At 49.5% G+C, this 20,407-nt stretch overlaps 1 protein-coding gene and 1 long non-coding RNA gene across 2 annotated transcripts in view; one reads left to right on the top strand and one right to left on the bottom strand.

Annotated features, from left to right (window-relative positions):
- LOC140421920 (uncharacterized) overlaps positions 1-20,407 on the bottom strand; it is a 45,228-nt gene that overhangs the window by 23,507 nt on the left and 1,314 nt on the right. The window lies entirely within an intron of this gene.
- On the top strand, positions 13,606-19,450 carry LOC140421978 (uncharacterized). The gene is made up of 2 exons (XR_011947192.1): positions 13,606-14,138; positions 18,944-19,450. It is a non-coding gene; the product is annotated as an uncharacterized lncRNA (long non-coding RNA).

Below are 20,407 nucleotides of genomic sequence, written 5' to 3'. Positions count from 1 at the left end.
CCTGCAGCCGACAGCCCGGGGGAAAGGCCCCTCCTCGCTAAGAGCACAGACCTCCGGAGAGCCAGACCCGGGCGCGGCGGAGGAGAGAGGGTTCCCCCCTCCTGGACCCCGCCCAAAGGCACGGGACCATTCGGAGGGAGAGCAGTTTCACACCAACTAGCGTTCCACCACAATTACTAATTACCATTTCAGGGAAACCCGAAATGAGTTGAATGTCATAGGCTGCTAAAGAAAACGAAAGCAAAGAAAACATGAAAACAAAATCCCTTAGTACTCATAGAAAAGTCCATAAAAAAGAGTCCATTAATTTTGCACGTTCCACATCATGACCCCGGCGCTCCAGCCGAAATTTCACAAGGAACAACATGTCCTCAAAGTCCTCCTATGGCAGCGGCCAGAGTCGCTCCAATGTTGGCAACAGTCGACAACGGGGAAGAAAGTCCCAGAGTCAGTCCCAACCGCCCACAGGGCGTCCAGGGGGGCCGAACCCCCGGAGACCCCAGGAACGGCAGCAACCCACCCCGGGCTGCAGGCCGCGGGCCGCCCATCGGGTATCCACTCCCGGTTCCGACCCGCCGCTTCCAGCAGCCTATCCAGCTGCCATCCTTCCTCCATTCCTTCGTCCTCCATTGGGCGAACTCAAAACCGCCGACAGCAAACCTCGCAGTCCGAAACAGCGTCTCCGCAGCTCAACCGCTGACTTGAAACACGACTGGTCGCAGTACTCCGAAACCGGTCTTCTCCCCTTCCCTCGGGGACCAGGAGCAATGGGCGCCGAGTTGCTGTTTCACCCCATCCAGGAAGCTCCCAGAGGCGGCCTGCCTTTCGAATCGGCCCGGGGGCGGACACCAAGCTCGCACACAACCGCCCAAGCCTCCTCCACTTTTCACCCCAGGAGTTTGGACAGTGACGGCCGTAGCTCCCACAATCCCCCGCGCTGGGGAACCCGCTCTATCCGCCGCACGGGCGGGTGATCAGGTACTGCGTATGTCCAAGGGTGAGGGGAAGCTGCGCATGTGTGGACGAAAGCCCAGCCCCTGACCTTCCTGTGAGGTGTTGGCTAATGGATAGAGTTAGGACCGGAAGGACCCTGCGCCTCCGCCAATCAGACCTCCCCTATTGTCTCAATGCGGAAGCTGGACATGGAGGTTTCTGGCGAGCAAAGCTGTTGTTCCTCCAACCCTGAATGAGCTTGAGCTGCACACAGACTAAAACGTCTCCCTGTCTCCAACATCTGTGAGTAAAACACTTTCTTTTCTCCCCCTTTCCATTTCTTTTCTCATTATCACCTTCAATTGGTCAATTGCAGTAACTGAAGGGAAAGGAAGTGAATCCGGGGAGGGTGCAGACTCTGGAAAGGTTGGCTCAGGTCCCTCTCTCTCAAAGACATTGACATCCTTTGCTCCCTCAGCTTGACACATCTATTTGTTTGGCTAAAAGGGTGGTTTCTCTCCTAATGTTCACAATTAAAAGGGCTGGTTTCCCCAGAGTTCTCCCTGTGTCTATGCGGTTTACTGCAAGTGCTCCGGTTTCCTCCCACAAGTCCCGAAAGACGTATGTCTGGTAATTTGGACATTCTGAATTTTCCCTCTGTACCGGAACAGCACGGTAGCATTGTGGTTGGCACAATTGCTTCACAGCTCCAGGGTCCCAGGTTCGATTCCCGGCTTGGGTCACTGTCTGTGCGGAGTCTGCACGTTCTCCCCGTGTATGCATGGGTTTCCCCTGGGTGCTCCGGTTTCCTCCCACAATCCAAAGATGTGCAAGTTCGGTGGATTGGTAATGCTAAATTGTCCTTAATGTCCAAAATTTCCCTTAGTGATGGGTGGGGTTACTGGGTTATGGGAATAGGGTGGAGGTATAGCCTTGGGTAGGGTGCTCTTTCCAAGACCCGGTGCAGACGCGATGGGCCGAATGGCCTCCTTCTGCACTGTAAATTCTATAACAGGCGCTGGAATGTGGCGACTCGGGGCTTTTCACAATAATTTCATTGCAGTGTTAATGTAAGCCTACTTGTGACAATAAAGATTATTATTATTATTGGAGTTGGCTAAAATTTAAAGGAACAGTAAATACATGTCGGACAGAGATATGTCTAGTGTTTTTACATGGTACAGATTAGATATATTATGAAAATAAATTACTGTGGATGCTGGAATCTTAAACAAAAACAGAAAATACTGGACAAAATCTCAGAAAGTCTGACAGCATCTGTGGAGAGAAAAGGGAACTAATGTTTCGAGTCTGCATGACTCTTTGTTACATTTAGAGAGAACTGGAAATGGGGTCAGATTTGTACTGTATTGGGGAGGGGTGGAATGGAGCGGTGGGGCTGGATAGGGGCCAGCAATAGGTGGAGATATAGACAAAGATGTCGAGAACAGAAGATAAAAGGAATGCAAATGGTGGTAATTAAGGCTAAGTAGGGCTGATAGTGGTACATAAAAAGGTTAGAATGTGTGAATGGCAGAATAAAGGTGAGCAGTGTGTAAAGGGCAACTTGAAATAGTTGGAATGGGGGGAGGGGAGGAGAATAATGGGGAGGGAAAAAACGATCAATGGAAGAAACTAAAACAAAAATAAATTGATAGATAAAAATGGGGTAAAGGTGGTGGAGAGTCTGAGGTTGTTGAACTCAATGTTGAACTCAATGGTGTAACAAGCCTAATCGGAAGATGAGGTGCTGTTCCTCCAGTTTGCGCTGGGCTTCACCTGAACATTGCAGCAGGCCAAGGACAGACATGTGGACTGAGAGCAGGACGGTGAGTTGAAATGGCAAACGGCAGGAAGGTCTGGGAACTGCTTGCGGATGGACTGGAGGTGTTCTGCAAAGCCTGGAAAAATATATTCATTTTGCTTCGGTTTGCACCCCTCTATCACCTCCACATGGTCTATCTCCAACACTTCCCTTTCCTTCCTTGACCTTTCTATTTCAATTTCTGAGATAGGCAGTCCACTAATATCCATTACAAACCTACCGACTGCCACGGTTACGTCGACTACAGCACTTCATGTCCCACATCCTGTAAGGACTCCATCTCATTCTCTCAGTTCCTTCACCTCCGTCGCATTTGTTCCGATGATGCCATTTTCCAAAACGGTGCTGCTGACATGTCTTCATTCTTCCTTAACCGTGGCTTCCCACCCACTGTGGTCGACGGGGCTCTCAACCGTGTCCGACCCATCTCCCACACCTCTGCCCTCCCCCTCGCTCCTCTCTCCCAGAACCAGGATAGAATTCCCACTGTCCTCTGTAGCCACTTATAATGGCCAACTCCCAAATCAAAATGGCGAATGGCAGAGGCTGATGGGAATGTCAGCCAACAAGACACAAATGAGCAGCTACAGGTTGGCTGTGTATTTACCTCTGGAAAGGCCAGACAAGATCGATACCAGCAACCATCAGCATAACAAAACACCAGCCACCTGCATACTAATGAGAACTCCCTGTGAACAATATGCAACACTTGGACACACAAAGCAAAACCAGACTCTTCGGCGCCAGCAGAAGCCTACACAAAATGAGGTGAACGACCACCTGAAGACCGCCCATCGATCAGGGAACCGCTCCAGCATTGGAGAAAACCGAACCAAGCGATTGGGACAAAGTCCAATCACTTGGGACCAGGTACAGGGTCCTCCCCAAAAGGCGGGAAGCCCCCGAGGACTATAAGAATTGAGCCCAAGTTCAAGTCTCTCTCTTCTCCACCACTTCTCCAGCTCTTCACTCTTCAGCAGCTGGTCGAAACTGTAAGTCTTACTTCAATGCTCGCTACGAGATAGGCGCTCCTAGCTACCAATCTGTACCAACTTCGAATCCCGCAGGCTCAGAACCCGAATGAAAGGCCATTCGTTTCCCTGACCTGGTGGGCCAGTTCCAAGTTAAGTATAGGCCTGTTAGTTGTGGAAGTAGCTTAAACATAGAATTTGTGCATGAGTAGTGATTACTGTGTATAATAAATGTGCTATTCTTTAAACCTTACTAATCGGTGTATTGGATTATTGATCATTACTCGGACTTGAACCACGTGGCGGTATCATAAAGATACCTGGCGACTCAAGAGCAAAGGTAATAAAACACAGCAATTGAACTAAGGCAAAATTAGCACCACCTCACTTTTCACCCCACCAGCCTCCGCACTGAAGAAATCATCCTCCGCCAGTTCTGCCAACTCCAGCATGATTCCACCACCAAACACATCTTCCCCTCACTCCCCCGTCAGCATTTGGAATTCTCCACCCCAGAGGACTGTGGAACCTCAGAGTTTCAAGACAGAGATTGCTAACATTTCAAGGGAGTGAAGTTATCGAGGGATATGGGGGATAGTGTTGGTAAATGATGCTGAGGTAGATCGGCCAATGCTCTCATTGAATGGTTGAGCAGGATCGAATGGCCGACTGCAGCTCCAATTTGTTATGGTCCCTGTGTCCAGGACAGGAAGCAGTGAGCATGGATCTGTCAATCAGCCTGAATCAGCACCTTCAGGAGAATTGGGAGGTTGAATATTAGATACAGTGAATGGAGGGAGAGTGTTTGGGATGGATATTTACAGATGTTGCGAAATGCAAGAGAAAAGAAAGTTCCAGAGAAACTAGAATAGTTTGTTCTGAATTTCTATCCTGTACTGACAGTGATGTCTTTTGTAAATTGTTTTAACAGGAGATTCGAAGAGGACAAATTACAGACCGAAATCTAATACATGTTGTCTGGATCTGACAGTCCCTCAATTCCTTGGGACCTGAATATCATTGGCCTTCGAATCTAAAGGAAAAATGTTTGCCTCATCTGTCAACTGCAAAAGATTTTAAACACCATTGAGACTGGAAAAACACCCGAGTGAGAGTGTTCCAGAGCACTGACTGTGGAAAGAGCTTTAACCAGTTACACAGCCTGAAAAAACATTGCACCATTCACAGCGGGACAGACATGAGGAGACCCAAAACATGGAGAAACCATGGAAATGTGAGGACTGTGGGAAGGGATTCACAGCTCCGTCTGTGCTGGAGGTTCATCGACGCATTCACACTGGGGAAAGGCCATTCACCTGCTCTCAGTGTGGAAAAGGATTCACTCAATTCTCTGACCTGCAGAGACACCAGCGAGTTCACACTGGGGAGAGGCCGTTCACCTGCTCTCAGTGTGGGAAGGGATTCACTCAGTTATCCCACTTGCGGAGCCACCAGCGAGTTCACACTGGGGAGAGGTCATTCACCTGCTCTCAGTGTGGGAATGGATTGAAACATTCATCTGCCCTGCAGAAACATCTGCAAGTTCACACTGGGGAGAGGCCGTTCATCTGCTCTGAGTGTGGGAAGGGCTTCACTCAGTTATCCATCCTGCAGACACACCAGCGAGTTCACACTGGGGAGAGGCCGTTCACCTGCTCTCAGTGTGGGAAGGGATTCACTCAGTTATCCCACCTGCGGAGCCACCAGCGAGTTCACACTGGGGAGAGGCCGTTCACCTGCTCTCAGTGTGGGAAGGGATTCACTCAGTTATCCAGCCTGCGGACACACCAGAGAGTTCACACTGGGGAGAGGCCATTCACCTGCTCTGAGTAGGTGAGATATTCCGTGATCCATCCCAACTATGGAAACACCGCCGAGTTCTCACTGGGGAGAGGCCGTTCATCTGCTCTCAGTGTGGGAGAGATTTTGTGTTTCATCACATATGCTCACACACCAAGTTCACAATTGATTACAGGGGTTGGATTCCGCTGTTCTGCTCTCAATTGCATCCAGGACTGCATTTTGTTAATTGTGTCAGTTGATCAATAGGGATGGGCGGAGGGTTTCTTCCTGCTGGACTGGTTGGTCTCACAAATTTGCCTCCAGTGGGCTGATGATCATTGAGCCACGTTGTGAATTCCTGGCTTCAACTTTCACGAGGATCACAGAGCAAACGTGTGTTTGGTGGTGTAGCCATCTGGGATGGCCACTTACAAAGAAACATGGACATTTGCAAAGCCTCAAGGGAAATATGGCCAATGTAAGATTCAGGCAGGCTCAGAGCCTAAATGTATATTTGTAAGCAGAACCAGACAGGATCGAAACCCCCAGCCGATTTGCACGCTAATGACCCATTTCCCTAAGACAAAGGAACTGGTACTCAGGTATCCGATACAATTCCAGACACATCGGTGCCACTCCCTTTACTCAGGAAGCATAAACAGCCAAGGTCAATGACCGCTCAGGACCCGCCCAGCCATCAAAGCACCCGCCCCTTTATTGGCTCAGATCGAAAGCAGTGATCGAGGACTGCCGAATTATTGGGTCCAAACCCAAGGACCACCCAAAAGAGCGTGAAACCTCCCAAGGATAAAGAGAGACACTGCCATGTGTTCGGTCTCTTTTGGACCTGGCGCTCTGGCAACGTCTGACTCCATCTGCAGCACCACGACCAGAAGCACGGTCAAGTTCAACGTTCGCTACCAGGCGGATGAATCTAGCTGAACCACAGTTACTTCTCCAGACCCAGCAGATCCAGATTCGAACAAAGGCCACTGTTCCTCTGACCTAAGCCGGGTGCCTGAAGTTAAGTACAGGTTGTCATAATGATAGGTATAATTTAGCTCTTAGTTTTTATGTTGCATGTGTAAGTTAATCTTGTGTATAAATAAAGTATTATTGTTCTTGAACTAACTAACTGGTTGTTTGGGGCTTTGATCGATATCCGGTTGAACCTTGTGGCGGTATCATTTGATGCCTGGCGACTGAAAGCATATCCTATTCATATTTAGATTAAGACGGGCAACCTTATTAGCTGCCATATTTATAGCAAGTAAATATAGCAACAGTGGTTGGAAGATATTTAGTTCCCATTTCTGTTTGGAACCTCTGAAAGCATGCCACGTTGCCATGAAGATGGGCTATGGTGGTTACATGGTTCCTTTGTTTAATTTATCCACGTGTTTCTCACAAAGAAAACTGTTGAGGTTTGAAAGGCAAGTTGTCTGTGGTAGATTGGGACATTACAACAAAAGGTATGACAATAGACAGGCAATCACTAATTTTTAAGGTATTATTACATGTTGGCATCAAATGTAGACTCCTTTAAGGAACAAACAGCCACAGGAAAAGTGGTACAACTGTGGCTAACGAGAAAATTTAAGGATTCCATTAGATCAAAGGAAAAGGCTCCTAAAGAGGCCAAAATAACCGTATGCCTGTGGATTGGGAATTGATTTAGAATTCAGCAAAGGAGGACCAAGAAACTGATAAAGAGAAAAGAGAATATGGGATCAAACTGGCGAGAAACATAAAAACCGACTGGAAAAGCTCCTATAAGAATGTGACAAGGAAAAGATTAGCCAAGACCAATGTGGGTCCATTCCAGACAGAGACAGGAGAGTTTATAATGGGGAATAAGGAAATGACAGAGAAACTAAACAATGTGTGTCTGTCTTCACGGAGGAAGATACAGAAATCGTCCCAAAAACACGAGAACACCAAGGGGACTAGTGAGCACGAGGAACTGGGTGTGGTCAGTTAATCCTTGTTCCACTTGTCTTCTTCAATATTCTCTTGGCTGCCTGGGAGTGGCAGTGGTCACTTGATTGACTAGGGCAGGGCAGGAGTAACTGTGTTTATTGGGTCGGGCGGAGGGTCTGATGGGTGGTGGAGTGAGTTTCCCTCCCTGTGTTGTCCCCTATGGAGGCCCCTGGTCTGCTCCTCCTCTGGTCCTCCGCAGCCTGGTATGGCAACTGCTCGTGGCAAGACCATTAGAAACTACAGAGAGTCGTGAACACAGCCCAGTCCATCACGCGAACCCGCCTCCCATCCATTGACTCTGTCTACACCTCCCACTGCCTTGGGAAAGTGGGCAGCATAATCAAAGACCTCTCCCACCCGGGTTATTCTCTCTTCCAACCTCTTCTATCGGGCAGTGAGATACAGAAGTCTGAGAACACGCACTAACAGATAAAAAACAGCTTCCCCGCTGTCACCTGACTCCTGAATAACTCTCTTATGCTCTGACCTGACCTCTTCACACACCTTCTCCACTGAGTAGTACTGCGCTCCGTATGCTTCACCCGATGCCTGTGTCTATGTATTTACATTGTGTATTTATCTATGTCCTATGTTTTGTTTTTCATGTATGGAACGATTTGTATGAACTGTACACAGAACAATACTTGTCACTGTACCTCGGTGCACGTAACAATAAAACAAATCAATCAAATCATCAATCAATCCTCTCGGGATAGGTTCCACTGGGGAGGTAGTAACCTGTGGGTTGGAGGGTTTGAGTGAGAGTTTGAGTGTTGTGGATCAATGATGTTTGAGCCCTCATTGGGTCTGAGGGTGAGGCTGAGGGGGGAGAATAAGGGGAATAATCCCCTTATTCCAAGTGGGATTATATAGTGACTTCCTGAATGCCCTCCTTGTTGAAGCAGGGTCTCCCGTGGGGAGGCAGTGTTTTGACGCCAATGAGGCTACGCAGCTCTGCCCCGAGTATCCGTTTTGTGACGGTGCACGGTGCAATGTTCTTTCATTGGGCTGATGCTGAATCTTGATATTGTCGTGGAATAAAGAACATTAGACTTTGTTTCATAAACATAGTTATTTATTACTAACACTACACTAACGAATTACTAAAATGTCTAAGATTAATACAGTTGGAAATAATGGTCTAACGCTAACTTACACTAAGATACTACAGAGCTACTCGAATATGCGACTGCTGCAAACTCCTCACCAACACCTTCTCCTGGAACACATGGTGTGTCCGGGTCATGTGTCTGCATACTCATACCACCTGATGGTCGGATGCTGGAACTACAACAGTTATACATATATTACTATTTATGTACAGATGATAATATAGATGACAATCTACTTATCACATACGATGCTGGTTCTTGTCTGGCCTCCTTTGGCCAATCCTGGTGTTCCTCTCTTTTGAAGTTACTTTTCCTTGAGGAGGTAGCGTACTGATGTCGGCCCCGATTTGGTACATTGTATCTCGGGGGTTTCCTTTGCCGTGAGCGGGTTGGAGGATCGCACCCCTCCCGAGATGCCGAGTTGTTGGGTGCCTTGACGAATTTTCCTCTCCTTGTGGGTGGAATCTCCTTGGTGGAGGACGGTATGAATCTTCTTGTGTGTGCTGCCCTCGGATGTGGTGAGAGAGGAGTGAGGTTGGGTGTCCTGCACAGTGTGGCTATCCTTGCTTGCCTGACTCCTGTGTACGAGGGTGTACAGGGCCGGGCCAGGTCTTGTACTGTGGTCACTTTCCTGTTGCCCTCTTTTGCTTGGGAGGTTCCTTCTTGGCCGGGGTGTCCTGAGAGGCTGAGTGAGGTTTCAAATGAGCTTGTTGTGAGGGGCGTACGTCAGGGGACCCTGTGCTCAGAGCTGTATCTTGGTCCCTGTTATCCTGAGATCCTCTGCTTTTGGTCGTACTTTTTAAAAATCCTGTTATTGTTAATCTCTTGGAAAAGGAAATGGCTAAAGAGTGGGTGGGCGGGGATGGTGTGCGACGCTGGGGGAGCGAGCGGGAGCGCGGAGGCGGGATATGGGACTGGCCTAGAGAAGGTAATGGCTAGTCGACACGGGAGGGGGGCAGGTAGCCCCCTAGTGAGGCTGATCACGTGGAACGTGAGAGGCCTGAACGGACCGATAAAAAGGGCCCGAGTGCTCGCGCATTTGAAAGGACTAAGGGCAGACGTGGTTATGCTCCAAGAGACGCACCTAAAGGTGGCGGACCAAGTTAGGCTAAGGAAAGGATGGGTGGGACAGGTGTTCCACTCAGGACTGGACGCAAAGAATAGAGGGGTGGCCATTTTGGTGGGGAAACAGGTCGCATTTGAAGCAAAGAACAGCGTAGCAGATAGCGGAGGTAGATATGTAATGGTGAGTGGCAGGCTGGAGGGAATGGAGGTCGTGTTGGTTAACGTGTATGCCCCAAACTGGGACGATGCGGGATTTATGAGACGGATGCTGGGGCGTATACCGGACCTGGAGGTAGGAAACTTGATTTTAGGAGGGGACTTTAATACGGTGCTGGACCCGGGGCTAGATAGATCCAGCTCAAGGACCGGAAGAAGGCCGGCAGCGGCCAAGGTACTTAAGGGGTTTATGGACCAAATGGGGGGAGTGGATCCATGGCGATTTCTTAGACCTAGGGCTAGGGAGTATTCCTTCTTCTCCCATGTCCATAAAGTGTACTCCCGGATAGATTTTTTTGTTTTGGGAAGGTCGTTGATCTCTAGGGTGGAAGAAGCTGAGTACTCAGCCATAGCGGTTTCGGATCATGCCCCACATTGGGTGGACCTGGAATTAGGAGAGGAAAGGGAGCAGAGAACACTCTGGCGATTAGATGTGGGACTGATGGCGGATGAGGGAGTGTGTGCAAGAGTGCGGGGGTGTATTGAGAGATACCTGGAGGTCAATGACGACGGCGAGGTCCCGGTGGGAGTGGTATGGGAAGCACTAAAAGCGGTGGTCAGAGGAGAGCTGATCTCCATTGGGGCCCACAAAAGGAAAACAGAGGCCAAGGAAAGGGAAAGATTACTGGGGGAGATTTTAAGGGTGGATAGGGAATTTGCAGAGACCCCGGAGGAGGAATTGTACAGGGAGAGGAGACGACTCCAGACGGAATTTGACCTTCTGACCACCAGAAAGGCGGAGGTACTGTGGAGGAAGGCACAGGGGAGGAGGTATGAATATGGGGAAAAGGCGAGTCGCCTGTTGGCTCATCAATTGCGAAAGAGGGCAGCAGCGAGGGAAATAGGAGGAATTAGAGACGAAAGGGGAGACACGGTGCGAAGGGCAGGAAAGATAAATGAGGTGTTCAAGACCTTCTATGAGGAACTGTATAGGTCTCAACCCCCAGAGGGAGAGGAGGGGATGCGGCAGTTCCTGGACCAATTGAGGTTCCCGAAAGTGGAGGAGCGGGGGGTGGTAGGCCTGGGGGCACCGATTGGGGTGGACGAGGTTATTAAGGGACTGGGAAGCATGCAAGCAGGGAAGGCCCCAGGACCAGACGGGTTCCCGGTGGAGTATTACAGAAAATATGTGGACTTGTTGGCCCCGTTGATGGTGAGGACGTTCAATGAGGCCAGGAAAGGGGGGACTCTACCCCCGACGATGTCGGAGGCGACGATATCGTTAATTTTGAAGAGGGATAAAGATCCGTTGCAGTGCGGGTCCTATAGACCCATTTCATTGTTGAACGTGGACGCCAAATTGTTGGCAAAGGTACTGGCATCGAGGATAGAGGACTGTGTCCCGGGGGTGGTGCACGAAGACCAGACAGGGTTCGTAAAAGGGAGACAACTGAATGTTAACGTGCGACGACTATTAGGGGTGATAATGATGCCCCCAGTGGAGGGGGAGGCAGAGATAGTGGCGGCAATGGACGCAGAGAAGGCATTTGATAGGGTGGAGTGGGAGTATTTATGGGAAGTGTTAAGGAGGTTTGGGTTTGGGAACGGGTTTATTAGCTGGGTTAGACTTCTTTATGGGGCTCCAACGGCAAGCGTAGTTACAGGTCGACATAGATCGGAGTATTTCCGACTATATAGGGGAACAAGACAGGGATGCCCGCTGTCTCCATTGTTGTTCGCGTTGGCAATTGAACCTCTGGCCATGGCGTTGAGAGACTCCAGGAAATGGAGAGGGGTGATTAGAGGGGGAGAAGAACACCGAGTCTCGTTATATGCGGATGACCTATTGTTATACGTGTCGGACCCAGCGGGGGGAATGATAGAGGTTATGCGAATTTTGAGGGGGTTCGGGGATTTCTCGGGGTATAGGCTAAACATGGGGAAGAGTGAATTATTTGTGATACATCCAGGGGACCAGAGTAGAGAGATAGAAGGCTTGCCTCTAAGGAAAGTGGAAAGAAACTTCCGATACTTGGGGATTCAGATCGCTAGGAGCTGGGGAACCTTGCACAGACTTAATCTGACACGGTTGGTAGAACATATGGAGGAGGACTTCAAGAGGTGGGACATGCAGCCTCTATCGCTGGCGGGCAGGGTGCAAGCAATTAAGATGATGGTCCTCCCGAGGTTCTTATTTGTATTTCAATGTCTCCCTATCCTAATCACTAAGACCTTTTTTAATAAAATAGACAGGAGCATCACGAGCTTCGTGTGGGCAGGGAAAGTTCCGAGAGTAAGGAGGGGGTTCCTTCAGCGTAGTAGGGACAGAGGAGGATTGGCACTACCGAACTTGGGCGATTACTATTGGGCCGCCAATGTGGCAATGATACGTAAATGGATGATGGAGGGTGAGGGAGCGGCGTGGGAAAGACTGGAGAGAAAGTCCTGTAAAGGGACGAGTTTAGAGGCGCTGGTGACGGCGCCGCTACCGATCTCACCTAAAAAGTTTACCACGAACCCGGTGGTGGCGGCAACATTAAATATCTGGGGACAGTGGAGGCGACAGAGAGGGGTGCGGGGAGCCCTGGTGGGGTCCCCAATCAGGAACAACCATAGGTTCGCCCCAGGAAGAATGGATGGAGGATTTCAGAGCTGGTTCCAGTTGGGAATTAGGAGGGTGGGAGATTTATTTATAGATGGGACTTTTGCGAGCTTGGGAGCATTGGAGGAAAAGTATAAGTTGCCCCGGGGAAATTTCTTGAGATATATGCAGGTGAGGGCATTTACTAGACAACAGGTGAGGGAATTTCCATTGCTCCCGACGCAGGGGATACAGGACAGGGTGCTTTCAGGGGTGTGGGTCGGAGAGGGCAAGGTGTCAGAGATTTACCGAGAGATGAGGGAAGAGGGGGAGGAGTCGGTGGGCGAACTAAAAGGAAAGTGGGAAGAAGAACTAGGGGAGGAGATAGAGGAGGGTATGTGGGCTGATGCCCTAAGCAGGGTAAATTCCTCTTCCTCATGCGCCAGGCTTAGCCTGATTCAATTTAAGGTGCTACATAGAGCACACATAACGGGAGCAAGATTGAGCAGGTTCTTTGGAGTGGAGGACAAATGTGGGAGGTGTGGCGGGAGCCCGGCAAACCACGCACATATGTTTTGGGCATGCCCGGCACTGGAAGGGTATTGGAAGGGAGTGACGGGAGTGATTTCGCGGGTGGTGAAGGCCCGGGTCAAACCAGGCTGGGGGTTAGCTCTATTTGGAGTTGCGGAAGAGCCGGGAGTGCAGGAGGCGAAAGAGGCCGACGTTGTGGCCTTTGCGTCCCTAGTAGCCCGGCGCAGGATCCTACTCATGTGGAAGGAGGCGAAACCCCCCGGACTGGAGGCCTGGGTAAATGATATGGCGGGGTTCATTAAACTGGAGCAGATAAAGTTTGCCCTGAGAGGATCGGCTCAAGGGTTCACCAGGCGGTGGCAGCCATTTCTCGACTACCTAGGGGAACGTTAGAGGGAAGACAGATGACCAGCAGCAGCAACCCAGGGGGAGGGGGGGGGGGGGGGGGAGGGGGGGTTTAGTTTAGGTCAAAGATAAAGGGGTTTTGTTACTTGTGTATTGTTTAAAATTTCTGTATTGTTATTGTTGCGTTTGCTTTGTAAGAGGGGAAAAATTGTTGTTTGGGGAAAAATTTTCAATAAAACATTTATAAAAAAAAAAAAAAAGTTAATCTCTTGGAAGCTGCAGCGATTAGAATTTGAACCAATTATTTGAATATTTGCTGGTCTTCTCTGTGTAATTGTGAGAGTTTGGCTCAAGAGGAATAGAGCTTGATGGGAAATGGAATGTCAAATAGAGCTTGGTGTTAACTGGAGTGTCAAAGCTTTGTGACTGTACGTGACTTTCGAGATGAATCACTTCTGCTTTTGCACTCAAGAGTTTGCAATAACAGGATGCAGTTGGGAATGGGTTCCTCATTCTAAAGATAATTATAATTTAGCTGAGAGCAACAGAATGTCACAAGTGAGGCCTCCCAATTTTGGGAACCAAAGGGGCTGTCCCTGATGCTGTATATAACCTGCTGTATAATATTTGAAGACTGACTGAGTGCTGTAGCTGTTCCTGATATAGCATCTTGGTCCCGGCCGTGAAATAAGGTACACGTTGAAGTGACTTGGTGTTCGATTGATCATTTCATCCGGACTGACAATAGCGAATCCTCATTTGGTGGCAGCGGTGGGATCTCAAGGAGCCTCGCCGGAGACAGACGGCGTAACTGACTGATCATGCCTGGACGCCGAGGAGGGATTGGGCCCCCAAATGTGAGTACCCTTATTACCACTTTGGTTTCCCCCTCCGCTGTACTGAGCGCAACCAGGTCCTGCTGTCTGTTTCTGAAGAGACTCTTACGAGATCCAGGTTAGTCCGGCGAACCTGTTACAGGAAGGCTTGGAGCCCCATAAGAGGTTAGAGTCCTCTTCGAATCCCTGGGTTGGAGCCCCGTAAGAGGTTAGAGTCCTCTTCGAATTCTGGGGTTGGAAACCCGTGCGCGAGGGTAGGAGACCCTCAGCCCAAAAGAGATACGTAGGGAATGATGATCCTTCTGGTTGCTTGATACCTTCGCGATAAAAGGTTGTTTAAATTCTTGAGTAAATAAGTGATTTAGGATTGCTATCAAAATTAAGTAGGTAACCACAAGGATCATCCGAGGATAGGAGACAATGGGTAATACCCTGTATAGTACCTCTGATAGTGGAAGCGCGCTTCAGGTTCTTTGCGAGCAGTATCCGGAACATTCCAAACAATTACGACAGCTCTCCGGAGAATTACATAAGATCTTAGGAAAAGGACAATGGCCCCTAGGAGGACCAAAGGATTTACCCACTGTTCTCGAGGCACAACAACTTATTTGGCAGCATAACCGTAGTTGCAGGGCAAAAAAATTGATTGTCCTATGGCGAGAGTACTGCCAAAAATTAAAAGACGCGTCTCTGCTGGCAAGCGAATGCTCTAAAATTGGGAATAGAGTTGATGGAGGGTGGGATTGTTAAGACCGCTGAGGTCTTAAAGAAGGAGTGTGCCCACAAGAAACGGGCCCGATCTCCTAGGTCTAAACCACCACAACCCAGTCCGTGCGGACAAATGGCCGGCCTTGCCTTAACCGAGGGAGACGACGAGAGCGATTTAGAAAATTGGCCAGTGGGAAGGAGGCAGCCGACTGCACCCCTGCCTCAGCCATCGCCTCCACCATACTATGCCCCTGTGGCCATGGGACCGGTCCCTGTCTCGATTGTTCCTGTTGCCGTAATACCGGTCCCCGTTCCACAGTCCCCGCCCATGGCCCCCGTAACAATGGCAGGCCTTAATGCTCCCTAAACAAATAGCCGTGATAAAATGCGCAGCCCACACAACTGGTAAAAGTTTGGTGGACGTGGGCAACCGGCAGGCGGACCACCAAGCCAAAGAGGCCTCTTGACTAAAAGACGTGGTGGTGCCCAAAATGATGAGTCAGACTAAAAACTGGAAAAGTCAGTCTCCCTCTGAAAAGCCAATGCCGACCATCACTGACGTCATTCAATTACAGGAGGACGCTCCTGCTTGTGTAATACGATTGTGGGAAGAATTGGGATGTTGTTATGATCCTGTAAACAAATTGTGGGTCACCCCGGAAGGGCAAACCTGTATGCCCGACGCATTAGCAGCCTGGGTCACTGAGTGTGTTCACTTTGCAACTCATTGTGGTGCACGTGCAACAGGTGACGTGCTGCTCAAAACATGGTGGCATCCGAGACTGCAAGGTATAGCGCAAAATATTAGCAGCCGTTGCCTGGTATGCCAGCAGTATAACCCTGGAAAAGCAATACCCTGTGAAATGGGTAAAACCCCGCTACCAGAAGGTCCCTTTGAGACCCTCCAGATGGACTACATTGAGTTGGAAAGATGTCAATGTTATAAGCATGTGTTAGTTATCGTTGATGTATTTAGTAAATGGATAGAGGCCTACCCCACCGTGGACAACAAAGCCGCCACGGTGGTGAAGGTCTTGATGCGGGAAAATGTTCCCAGGTTTGGGATCCCGTATCGGCTAAGTTCAGACAATGGCCCCCATTTTGTGGGACAGATTAACAAAGAATTTTGTGCTCAGCTGGGCATAAAACAACAGTTGCACTGTGCATATAGGCCACAAGCAGCAGGAATGGTGGAGCGCGCCAACCAGACATTGAAAACCAAACTAGCCAAATTACAGGCTGAGACAGGCGCTACCTGGCTCAAGCTATTGCCCATTGCCCTTTTCAAATTCGCGCTACACCAGCTGGAAAAACTCGATTAAGCCCTGCTGAGATATTGTACGGAAGGCCTTTTCACACTCCCTGGGATCAAGACAAGCCAAAAGATGTAAACTTTCACCACATAACCACGGAAATGGCCAATTACGTTAAAACTCTGACAAAGGTTTTAAAAGGTCTCCACTCGTGGGTCTGAGCGGCCCGTGGGGAAGTACCCCCCCTTGCCAGTACTGTCACTATTAACCGCGGCGAGTACGTTATGATCCGGAACTGGGTTCGGAAAGGGCTGGAGCCACGATGGGAGGGACCGTTTCAGGTTCTCCTGACCACCCCCACGGCCGTGAAAGTGGAAGGCCGGAATGCTTAGATTCATATTCATCATTGTAAGAGTGTAAAAATGTCGTAGGAATTAAAACTCTTTGTCTTAAGTTCTAGGGGAACGATAAAGTTGAACTACAGTCATGAATATCGTTCTCGTCGCTCTGACCTTGGTTGGCCTCATAATCCTGAAAGGGGAAACTAGACGAAAGGTCTGTGAGCCCCAGCGGAGGAGCCCTCACCATCTTTGCCAAGGGGACACCCTGCATTGTGCCAGTCGGGGCCCGCAAAGGAGATCATGGGCCATGATGCCCGTTGATCGATGTTCGGCTCAGTTCCTGCGCCAGGGTCAAAACTGGCCCTTGGATACGACACATCACCTATCCTGCGACCAACATGCCTGCAAATGAGATTATGAATGCAGGCACAAAGACAGAACAATGCCGTTACAATGTGAAATGAAATGAAAATGAAATTAAATGAAAATCGCTTATTGTCACAAGTCGGCTTCAAATGAAGTTACTGTGAAACGCCCCTAGTTGCCACATTCCGGCGCCTGTTCGGGAAGGCTGGTACGGGAATTGAACCGTGCTGCTGGCCTGCCTTGGTCCGCTTTCAAAGCCAGCGATTTAGCCCCGTGCTAAACCAGCCCCTAAACCAGTGACTTGCAGAAGCAACCATCCCGGGCTAAACGAGAATTGCATGTGAACACTTATTTGTATATGTCATATGTGTACGCAAAGGATATGAATGTTTCTGGTTGCTGGGTATGTACACATATCCCGACCCATGCTAAGGGAGGGATCCCCTCAGACTTGTTCCCCTTCACCTGTCAGAAACAGTAGAATGGTATATTTACCAGAATGGTACTCGTCAATCCCCGAGGACAATAAGAATCGCAACTGTGGTAAGACACCCAGACTGCGGGGCAGCTTCTAGTTTATCGTTTCTCCCCATATCCCCAAGGCCTTGGAAAGAGGGGGGCTATCCAATGAATACCTTTGAGATGTGGTACCAACCAAGTTATGACTGATCCCACCAGCCTCCGTTTCTTACCCTCACTAATACCACCAACATGGGAAGACCACTGGGAATAATATGTTTAGTGAGGAATGTGGTTAAAGGGATATTCGTAGGTGCGAGTCAATGTGAGCACAGATTTGTAGTGGCCAACATATCCAAGGTCTATCCCGCATATACGTCTCCTCAGTTTATGGATGTACACTGGACGTCCCATACGCTAACGGGACTGGTACCTTCAAGTACTCCCTGATGGCTGAAGGGTTTGACGTGGACAAACTCACTTCATACAATGGGACGTACTTTATTTGTTGCCACAAGGCATATCCCTGGCTGCCAGAGAATTGGACGGGATCCTGTTATCTGGGGTATGTAGTCCCCTTTATACACCACCTCGCCAATTTAGGCGACCATTACCAAATGATGAAGTGAGAAAAGAGAGCAATAACTGAAACGCAGCGATACTTTGGGATCCTGCCTCCCCCTATCGGGGTAGCTCTTGCAATAAAGGAAATAAGGAAGATAGCAAAAATCCTGGAAGAGGTAGCAAACGACACCACTGAAGCATTGACTGAGATAAATAATGAAATGGTGGCAATAAGAACCGTAGCCCTACAAAACCGAAAGGCCCTCGATTACCTCCTTGCAAACAAAGGTGGGACATGTGCCGTGATCGGTTCGGAATGTTGCACTTACATCCCCGATAGTTCGGAGAACATCACCCACCTCGTGGATTATATCCGCAAAAAGGTTAAGAAACTGCATGAAACATCAAGAGATGGGTGGTTAGATTGGTTGTTTGACGGATCATGGGGGTCTTACCTGGTGCATGGATTAATAATCCTGGTAGTTGTAATACTTGTAATAATCATGCTTAGCTTCCTAATGAAATGCTTGTGTAAAAGTGTCGGTGCAGCAGTAATTTCCCAACAGTTAGTACAGCAACATGAAGTGAGCCTCGAATAGCTAATGGATGTGAAAAAAGGTGCAGAGGTACGTAGGAAAATGATGGAAGTGCAGATAGAATGGGAGAAAATGAGACAAATGGCTATGGATTAGAAGAAGTTATCATGAAATGATCAAAGGGGGGAATGAGAGTTTGGCTCAAGAGGAATAGAGCTTGATGGGAAATGGAATGTCAAATAGAGCTTGGTGTTAACTGGAGTGTCAAAGCTTTGTGACTGTACGTGACTTTCGAGATGAATCGCTTCTGCTTTTGCACTAGAGAGTTTGCAATAACAGGATGCAGTTGGGAAAGAGTTGGGAAAGGTTCCTGCAAAGGTATAGACAGGTCTTGTACCCAAGAAGGGGAGATATGGATGTGTTATTGATGCCTCTGGTATGACTGGAGCTGGGGGAGATGTGTTCTGACACCCGCCTGAACCTGGCAGCGTGATCTTATCCTGGATTCTGGTGGGCGATGCGAGCACTCGCTACGTGAGAAGGTGTGCACCGTTTCACCATGTTTTCATGGCTTTTTCTTCTTCTCCCTTGTTCTCCAGGATATCCATTGGTACATACGGATGCATCAAGCTTAATGATTACACAGATCCATCTGTATTGTCGTCCTCCTGTCCTCTCCTGTATTTCTGTATTGCTGAGACATTTCTGCTGTGCTGCACCAATCCTGAGCTTTTGTTGGATATTTGTTAAAATGGAGAAACATCAATAAAAATATAAATACAAAAACCTGCAAATGGCTGAAACATTGGCTCTTGTTCCTCCCAGACTGACTCACTCTCCGTGTCTTCCCCCATCGTGGAAGTCTCACTGCTGGAAAGACGGATCTCCCGCAACAGTAAACCTCCCACTGAAGGAACATTCCATTAGACTTTGGATTCTGGACACATGGAAAACCATGTCTTGGATTTTATTGTGGTCATTCCCGGAACCCTCTTCCTTTTTCCTTATCCCCCGTTTATTGTACAAGTGCAAAAGTGGGTGGGTGTTGGGAAACCCCTCTCACCCCCGTGTGTGTAAAAATAAACCAACCTCTTTATTTCATCTTACCTTGAGTTTGCTGTGCAGGTTATTCACAGAGAATTGAAACATTCTCCGATTTTGGGCCTGTTTTACGTGGGAAAAATGGGCGAGGTCCCAGCACCGATCCTCTGACCGGAGAGGGGCTAGCAGCCGCGCCACGTAAAACGCACGGCCTCCACAAAATAAACAGCCAGAGAATTGCCGGGTCCGTGGCCGCACATGCGCATGGCGACGACCTGCAGCAGTCGCGCTGTACAACATGGGGTCGGCCACGCGCGGACCTGATCTGGCAGATAGTGCCCCCCTGGACCTCCCCTCGCCGAAGCGCCCCCCCCCCTCCCCCCGGCCAGCAGCAAGGCCCCCCCCCCCCTGCTGACTGTGGAGCTGCTGGACACAGTGCGCAGCCGCCACACAGGTTGCCGCACGGCTGGGCCCACACGTCAACTGCGTGGTCGGGCACTCGGCCCATCGGGGGTGGAGCATCAGGGGAGGGCCTTCAACTAACATCCTGAGGCCGTCCCAATGGCATGCGGCTACTCCTCGATGTAGCCGTTTTGGAGGGTGCGGAGCGTCCAAAAACCGCCGCCACCCCCGATTCGGTCGGAAAAAGGAATTCTCTGCCTGATCGCTGATTACAAAATCGCCGTCGGCAAGCGGAGAATCCCGGCCCCTGTCTCTTTAATCAGTGAGAGTTCCTGGGCCAAATTCTCCAATTCCGAGGTGAAGTGCGGAGGATCTGTGGCATTTTACAGAGAAACAATCGGCGCAGCCCCCTCACCGATGCTGCGACCGGTGAGGGGCTGGCAGCCACGCCACGAAAAGCTCTCGGCCTGCACAAAATAAATAGCCGGGTCTGTGGCCCCCCTGGCCACACCCTCGCCAGAACAGAGATCCTGTCCCTTTAATCAGAAAGTGACCCTGTCCCTGGAACAGAACAGAGATCCGGCTCCTTTAATCAGAAAGTGACCCTGTCCCTGGAACAG

Source organism: Scyliorhinus torazame, chromosome 5, assembly GCF_047496885.1.
Source record: "Scyliorhinus torazame isolate Kashiwa2021f chromosome 5, sScyTor2.1, whole genome shotgun sequence".
Lineage (NCBI taxonomy): Eukaryota > Metazoa > Chordata > Chondrichthyes > Carcharhiniformes > Scyliorhinidae > Scyliorhinus > Scyliorhinus torazame.
The sequence above is the reverse complement of the archived record's forward strand: the minus strand, read 5'-3'. Positions and strand labels throughout refer to the sequence as shown.